This window comes from Euprymna scolopes, unplaced genomic scaffold, assembly GCF_053919585.1.
Source record: "Euprymna scolopes isolate OS-2025 unplaced genomic scaffold, ASM5391958v1 sca7, whole genome shotgun sequence".
NCBI classification, from domain to species: Eukaryota; Metazoa; Mollusca; class Cephalopoda; order Sepiida; family Sepiolidae; genus Euprymna; species Euprymna scolopes.
The window spans coordinates 170,417-176,416 of record NW_027633768.1 but is presented as its reverse complement, the minus strand read 5'-3'; the positions used below and the strand labels follow the sequence as shown (position 1 = coordinate 176,416).

The 6,000-nt window shown below is 54.9% G+C and overlaps 11 non-coding genes across 11 annotated transcripts; all 11 read right to left on the bottom strand.

The window, feature by feature from the left end:
* Positions 1-164: 164 nt before the first annotated feature.
* LOC145275695 (U2 spliceosomal RNA) lies at positions 165-365 on the bottom strand. The gene has a single exon (XR_013867473.1). It is a non-coding gene; the product is annotated as a U2 spliceosomal RNA (small nuclear RNA).
* A 357-nt stretch (positions 366-722) lies between these two features.
* On the bottom strand, positions 723-923 carry LOC145275694 (U2 spliceosomal RNA). The gene has a single exon (XR_013867472.1). It is a non-coding gene; the product is annotated as a U2 spliceosomal RNA (small nuclear RNA).
* A 357-nt stretch (positions 924-1,280) lies between these two features.
* On the bottom strand, positions 1,281-1,481 carry LOC145275693 (U2 spliceosomal RNA). The gene has a single exon (XR_013867471.1). It is a non-coding gene; the product is annotated as a U2 spliceosomal RNA (small nuclear RNA).
* A 357-nt stretch (positions 1,482-1,838) lies between these two features.
* Positions 1,839-2,039, bottom strand: LOC145275692 (U2 spliceosomal RNA). The gene has a single exon (XR_013867470.1). It is a non-coding gene; the product is annotated as a U2 spliceosomal RNA (small nuclear RNA).
* Positions 2,040-2,396: 357 nt separating this feature from the next.
* LOC145275691 (U2 spliceosomal RNA) lies at positions 2,397-2,597 on the bottom strand. Its single transcript, XR_013867469.1, has one exon. It is a non-coding gene; the product is annotated as a U2 spliceosomal RNA (small nuclear RNA).
* A 357-nt stretch (positions 2,598-2,954) lies between these two features.
* On the bottom strand, positions 2,955-3,155 carry LOC145275689 (U2 spliceosomal RNA). Its single transcript, XR_013867467.1, has one exon. It is a non-coding gene; the product is annotated as a U2 spliceosomal RNA (small nuclear RNA).
* Positions 3,156-3,512: 357 nt separating this feature from the next.
* LOC145275688 (U2 spliceosomal RNA) lies at positions 3,513-3,713 on the bottom strand. The gene has a single exon (XR_013867466.1). It is a non-coding gene; the product is annotated as a U2 spliceosomal RNA (small nuclear RNA).
* Positions 3,714-4,070: 357 nt separating this feature from the next.
* On the bottom strand, positions 4,071-4,271 carry LOC145275686 (U2 spliceosomal RNA). Its single transcript, XR_013867465.1, has one exon. It is a non-coding gene; the product is annotated as a U2 spliceosomal RNA (small nuclear RNA).
* A 357-nt stretch (positions 4,272-4,628) lies between these two features.
* Positions 4,629-4,829, bottom strand: LOC145275685 (U2 spliceosomal RNA). Its single transcript, XR_013867464.1, has one exon. It is a non-coding gene; the product is annotated as a U2 spliceosomal RNA (small nuclear RNA).
* A 357-nt stretch (positions 4,830-5,186) lies between these two features.
* Positions 5,187-5,387, bottom strand: LOC145275684 (U2 spliceosomal RNA). The gene has a single exon (XR_013867463.1). It is a non-coding gene; the product is annotated as a U2 spliceosomal RNA (small nuclear RNA).
* Positions 5,388-5,744: 357 nt separating this feature from the next.
* Positions 5,745-5,945, bottom strand: LOC145275683 (U2 spliceosomal RNA). Its single transcript, XR_013867462.1, has one exon. It is a non-coding gene; the product is annotated as a U2 spliceosomal RNA (small nuclear RNA).
* Positions 5,946-6,000: the final 55 nt, after the last annotated feature.

The window sequence follows — 6,000 nt, the reverse complement described above, 5'->3', positions numbered from 1 at the left end:
GCCGAGCGGACCGAACCGAAAGCGAACGAAAGCAAAGCCAGCAACAACTAAGTAAAGGGAAGTAAGGACCAACAAAGTCGTTTAGTTTAGTAGTAAGATCAAAGTAGTAGTCAGTCTGTTTTTGGGATTGCGTTTTCTGACTCTTTCCCGAGCGAGCTGGGGTCAGAATCGGGGCTGTTAACTCCTGGAGGCAGTGCAATACCAGGCCAACCCGTGGAGAAGGGGGAGCAAGCTCCTAACCCTTGACCGAGTTCCAAAAATCAGTTTAATATCGTGATCCCTCCATGCGAGGGACCTATCAGATATTAAGCTGATAAGAACAGATACTACACTTTGATCTTAGCCAGAAGAGGCCGAGAAGCGATAAAGGGGCTCCCTCCGGGGCCGGGGTCGTCAGTGGACCGGTCCGGGCGGCAAAGGTTGCGGGCAGAGCGACAACGACCCCCCTACCCCCGGCCCCTCTCTACTAGTGGAAGCGTCGATCGCAGGCAGCGGCCAAGGAGGGCCGCCCGCCCGCCTCCGTCATCCAGCTAATGAGACCAACGAACGGTCCATCCAGCCGAGCGGACCGAACCGAAAGCGAACGAAAGCAAAGCCAGCAACAACTAAGTAAAGGGAAGTAAGGACCAACAAAGTCGTTTAGTTTAGTAGTAAGATCAAAGTAGTAGTCAGTCTGTTTTTGGGATTGCGTTTTCTGACTCTTTCCCGAGCGAGCTGGGGTCAGAATCGGGGCTGTTAACTCCTGGAGGCAGTGCAATACCAGGCCAACCCGTGGAGAAGGGGGAGCAAGCTCCTAACCCTTGACCGAGTTCCAAAAATCAGTTTAATATCGTGATCCCTCCATGCGAGGGACCTATCAGATATTAAGCTGATAAGAACAGATACTACACTTTGATCTTAGCCAGAAGAGGCCGAGAAGCGATAAAGGGGCTCCCTCCGGGGCCGGGGTCGTCAGTGGACCGGTCCGGGCGGCAAAGGTTGCGGGCAGAGCGACAACGACCCCCCTACCCCCGGCCCCTCTCTACTAGTGGAAGCGTCGATCGCAGGCAGCGGCCAAGGAGGGCCGCCCGCCCGCCTCCGTCATCCAGCTAATGAGACCAACGAACGGTCCATCCAGCCGAGCGGACCGAACCGAAAGCGAACGAAAGCAAAGCCAGCAACAACTAAGTAAAGGGAAGTAAGGACCAACAAAGTCGTTTAGTTTAGTAGTAAGATCAAAGTAGTAGTCAGTCTGTTTTTGGGATTGCGTTTTCTGACTCTTTCCCGAGCGAGCTGGGGTCAGAATCGGGGCTGTTAACTCCTGGAGGCAGTGCAATACCAGGCCAACCCGTGGAGAAGGGGGAGCAAGCTCCTAACCCTTGACCGAGTTCCAAAAATCAGTTTAATATCGTGATCCCTCCATGCGAGGGACCTATCAGATATTAAGCTGATAAGAACAGATACTACACTTTGATCTTAGCCAGAAGAGGCCGAGAAGCGATAAAGGGGCTCCCTCCGGGGCCGGGGTCGTCAGTGGACCGGTCCGGGCGGCAAAGGTTGCGGGCAGAGCGACAACGACCCCCCTACCCCCGGCCCCTCTCTACTAGTGGAAGCGTCGATCGCAGGCAGCGGCCAAGGAGGGCCGCCCGCCCGCCTCCGTCATCCAGCTAATGAGACCAACGAACGGTCCATCCAGCCGAGCGGACCGAACCGAAAGCGAACGAAAGCAAAGCCAGCAACAACTAAGTAAAGGGAAGTAAGGACCAACAAAGTCGTTTAGTTTAGTAGTAAGATCAAAGTAGTAGTCAGTCTGTTTTTGGGATTGCGTTTTCTGACTCTTTCCCGAGCGAGCTGGGGTCAGAATCGGGGCTGTTAACTCCTGGAGGCAGTGCAATACCAGGCCAACCCGTGGAGAAGGGGGAGCAAGCTCCTAACCCTTGACCGAGTTCCAAAAATCAGTTTAATATCGTGATCCCTCCATGCGAGGGACCTATCAGATATTAAGCTGATAAGAACAGATACTACACTTTGATCTTAGCCAGAAGAGGCCGAGAAGCGATAAAGGGGCTCCCTCCGGGGCCGGGGTCGTCAGTGGACCGGTCCGGGCGGCAAAGGTTGCGGGCAGAGCGACAACGACCCCCCTACCCCCGGCCCCTCTCTACTAGTGGAAGCGTCGATCGCAGGCAGCGGCCAAGGAGGGCCGCCCGCCCGCCTCCGTCATCCAGCTAATGAGACCAACGAACGGTCCATCCAGCCGAGCGGACCGAACCGAAAGCGAACGAAAGCAAAGCCAGCAACAACTAAGTAAAGGGAAGTAAGGACCAACAAAGTCGTTTAGTTTAGTAGTAAGATCAAAGTAGTAGTCAGTCTGTTTTTGGGATTGCGTTTTCTGACTCTTTCCCGAGCGAGCTGGGGTCAGAATCGGGGCTGTTAACTCCTGGAGGCAGTGCAATACCAGGCCAACCCGTGGAGAAGGGGGAGCAAGCTCCTAACCCTTGACCGAGTTCCAAAAATCAGTTTAATATCGTGATCCCTCCATGCGAGGGACCTATCAGATATTAAGCTGATAAGAACAGATACTACACTTTGATCTTAGCCAGAAGAGGCCGAGAAGCGATAAAGGGGCTCCCTCCGGGGCCGGGGTCGTCAGTGGACCGGTCCGGGCGGCAAAGGTTGCGGGCAGAGCGACAACGACCCCCCTACCCCCGGCCCCTCTCTACTAGTGGAAGCGTCGATCGCAGGCAGCGGCCAAGGAGGGCCGCCCGCCCGCCTCCGTCATCCAGCTAATGAGACCAACGAACGGTCCATCCAGCCGAGCGGACCGAACCGAAAGCGAACGAAAGCAAAGCCAGCAACAACTAAGTAAAGGGAAGTAAGGACCAACAAAGTCGTTTAGTTTAGTAGTAAGATCAAAGTAGTAGTCAGTCTGTTTTTGGGATTGCGTTTTCTGACTCTTTCCCGAGCGAGCTGGGGTCAGAATCGGGGCTGTTAACTCCTGGAGGCAGTGCAATACCAGGCCAACCCGTGGAGAAGGGGGAGCAAGCTCCTAACCCTTGACCGAGTTCCAAAAATCAGTTTAATATCGTGATCCCTCCATGCGAGGGACCTATCAGATATTAAGCTGATAAGAACAGATACTACACTTTGATCTTAGCCAGAAGAGGCCGAGAAGCGATAAAGGGGCTCCCTCCGGGGCCGGGGTCGTCAGTGGACCGGTCCGGGCGGCAAAGGTTGCGGGCAGAGCGACAACGACCCCCCTACCCCCGGCCCCTCTCTACTAGTGGAAGCGTCGATCGCAGGCAGCGGCCAAGGAGGGCCGCCCGCCCGCCTCCGTCATCCAGCTAATGAGACCAACGAACGGTCCATCCAGCCGAGCGGACCGAACCGAAAGCGAACGAAAGCAAAGCCAGCAACAACTAAGTAAAGGGAAGTAAGGACCAACAAAGTCGTTTAGTTTAGTAGTAAGATCAAAGTAGTAGTCAGTCTGTTTTTGGGATTGCGTTTTCTGACTCTTTCCCGAGCGAGCTGGGGTCAGAATCGGGGCTGTTAACTCCTGGAGGCAGTGCAATACCAGGCCAACCCGTGGAGAAGGGGGAGCAAGCTCCTAACCCTTGACCGAGTTCCAAAAATCAGTTTAATATCGTGATCCCTCCATGCGAGGGACCTATCAGATATTAAGCTGATAAGAACAGATACTACACTTTGATCTTAGCCAGAAGAGGCCGAGAAGCGATAAAGGGGCTCCCTCCGGGGCCGGGGTCGTCAGTGGACCGGTCCGGGCGGCAAAGGTTGCGGGCAGAGCGACAACGACCCCCCTACCCCCGGCCCCTCTCTACTAGTGGAAGCGTCGATCGCAGGCAGCGGCCAAGGAGGGCCGCCCGCCCGCCTCCGTCATCCAGCTAATGAGACCAACGAACGGTCCATCCAGCCGAGCGGACCGAACCGAAAGCGAACGAAAGCAAAGCCAGCAACAACTAAGTAAAGGGAAGTAAGGACCAACAAAGTCGTTTAGTTTAGTAGTAAGATCAAAGTAGTAGTCAGTCTGTTTTTGGGATTGCGTTTTCTGACTCTTTCCCGAGCGAGCTGGGGTCAGAATCGGGGCTGTTAACTCCTGGAGGCAGTGCAATACCAGGCCAACCCGTGGAGAAGGGGGAGCAAGCTCCTAACCCTTGACCGAGTTCCAAAAATCAGTTTAATATCGTGATCCCTCCATGCGAGGGACCTATCAGATATTAAGCTGATAAGAACAGATACTACACTTTGATCTTAGCCAGAAGAGGCCGAGAAGCGATAAAGGGGCTCCCTCCGGGGCCGGGGTCGTCAGTGGACCGGTCCGGGCGGCAAAGGTTGCGGGCAGAGCGACAACGACCCCCCTACCCCCGGCCCCTCTCTACTAGTGGAAGCGTCGATCGCAGGCAGCGGCCAAGGAGGGCCGCCCGCCCGCCTCCGTCATCCAGCTAATGAGACCAACGAACGGTCCATCCAGCCGAGCGGACCGAACCGAAAGCGAACGAAAGCAAAGCCAGCAACAACTAAGTAAAGGGAAGTAAGGACCAACAAAGTCGTTTAGTTTAGTAGTAAGATCAAAGTAGTAGTCAGTCTGTTTTTGGGATTGCGTTTTCTGACTCTTTCCCGAGCGAGCTGGGGTCAGAATCGGGGCTGTTAACTCCTGGAGGCAGTGCAATACCAGGCCAACCCGTGGAGAAGGGGGAGCAAGCTCCTAACCCTTGACCGAGTTCCAAAAATCAGTTTAATATCGTGATCCCTCCATGCGAGGGACCTATCAGATATTAAGCTGATAAGAACAGATACTACACTTTGATCTTAGCCAGAAGAGGCCGAGAAGCGATAAAGGGGCTCCCTCCGGGGCCGGGGTCGTCAGTGGACCGGTCCGGGCGGCAAAGGTTGCGGGCAGAGCGACAACGACCCCCCTACCCCCGGCCCCTCTCTACTAGTGGAAGCGTCGATCGCAGGCAGCGGCCAAGGAGGGCCGCCCGCCCGCCTCCGTCATCCAGCTAATGAGACCAACGAACGGTCCATCCAGCCGAGCGGACCGAACCGAAAGCGAACGAAAGCAAAGCCAGCAACAACTAAGTAAAGGGAAGTAAGGACCAACAAAGTCGTTTAGTTTAGTAGTAAGATCAAAGTAGTAGTCAGTCTGTTTTTGGGATTGCGTTTTCTGACTCTTTCCCGAGCGAGCTGGGGTCAGAATCGGGGCTGTTAACTCCTGGAGGCAGTGCAATACCAGGCCAACCCGTGGAGAAGGGGGAGCAAGCTCCTAACCCTTGACCGAGTTCCAAAAATCAGTTTAATATCGTGATCCCTCCATGCGAGGGACCTATCAGATATTAAGCTGATAAGAACAGATACTACACTTTGATCTTAGCCAGAAGAGGCCGAGAAGCGATAAAGGGGCTCCCTCCGGGGCCGGGGTCGTCAGTGGACCGGTCCGGGCGGCAAAGGTTGCGGGCAGAGCGACAACGACCCCCCTACCCCCGGCCCCTCTCTACTAGTGGAAGCGTCGATCGCAGGCAGCGGCCAAGGAGGGCCGCCCGCCCGCCTCCGTCATCCAGCTAATGAGACCAACGAACGGTCCATCCAGCCGAGCGGACCGAACCGAAAGCGAACGAAAGCAAAGCCAGCAACAACTAAGTAAAGGGAAGTAAGGACCAACAAAGTCGTTTAGTTTAGTAGTAAGATCAAAGTAGTAGTCAGTCTGTTTTTGGGATTGCGTTTTCTGACTCTTTCCCGAGCGAGCTGGGGTCAGAATCGGGGCTGTTAACTCCTGGAGGCAGTGCAATACCAGGCCAACCCGTGGAGAAGGGGGAGCAAGCTCCTAACCCTTGACCGAGTTCCAAAAATCAGTTTAATATCGTGATCCCTCCATGCGAGGGACCTATCAGATATTAAGCTGATAAGAACAGATACTACACTTTGATCTTAGCCAGAAGAGGCCGAGAAGCGATAAAGGGGCTCCCTCCGGGGCCGGGGTCGTCAGTGGACCGGTCCGGGCGGCAAAGG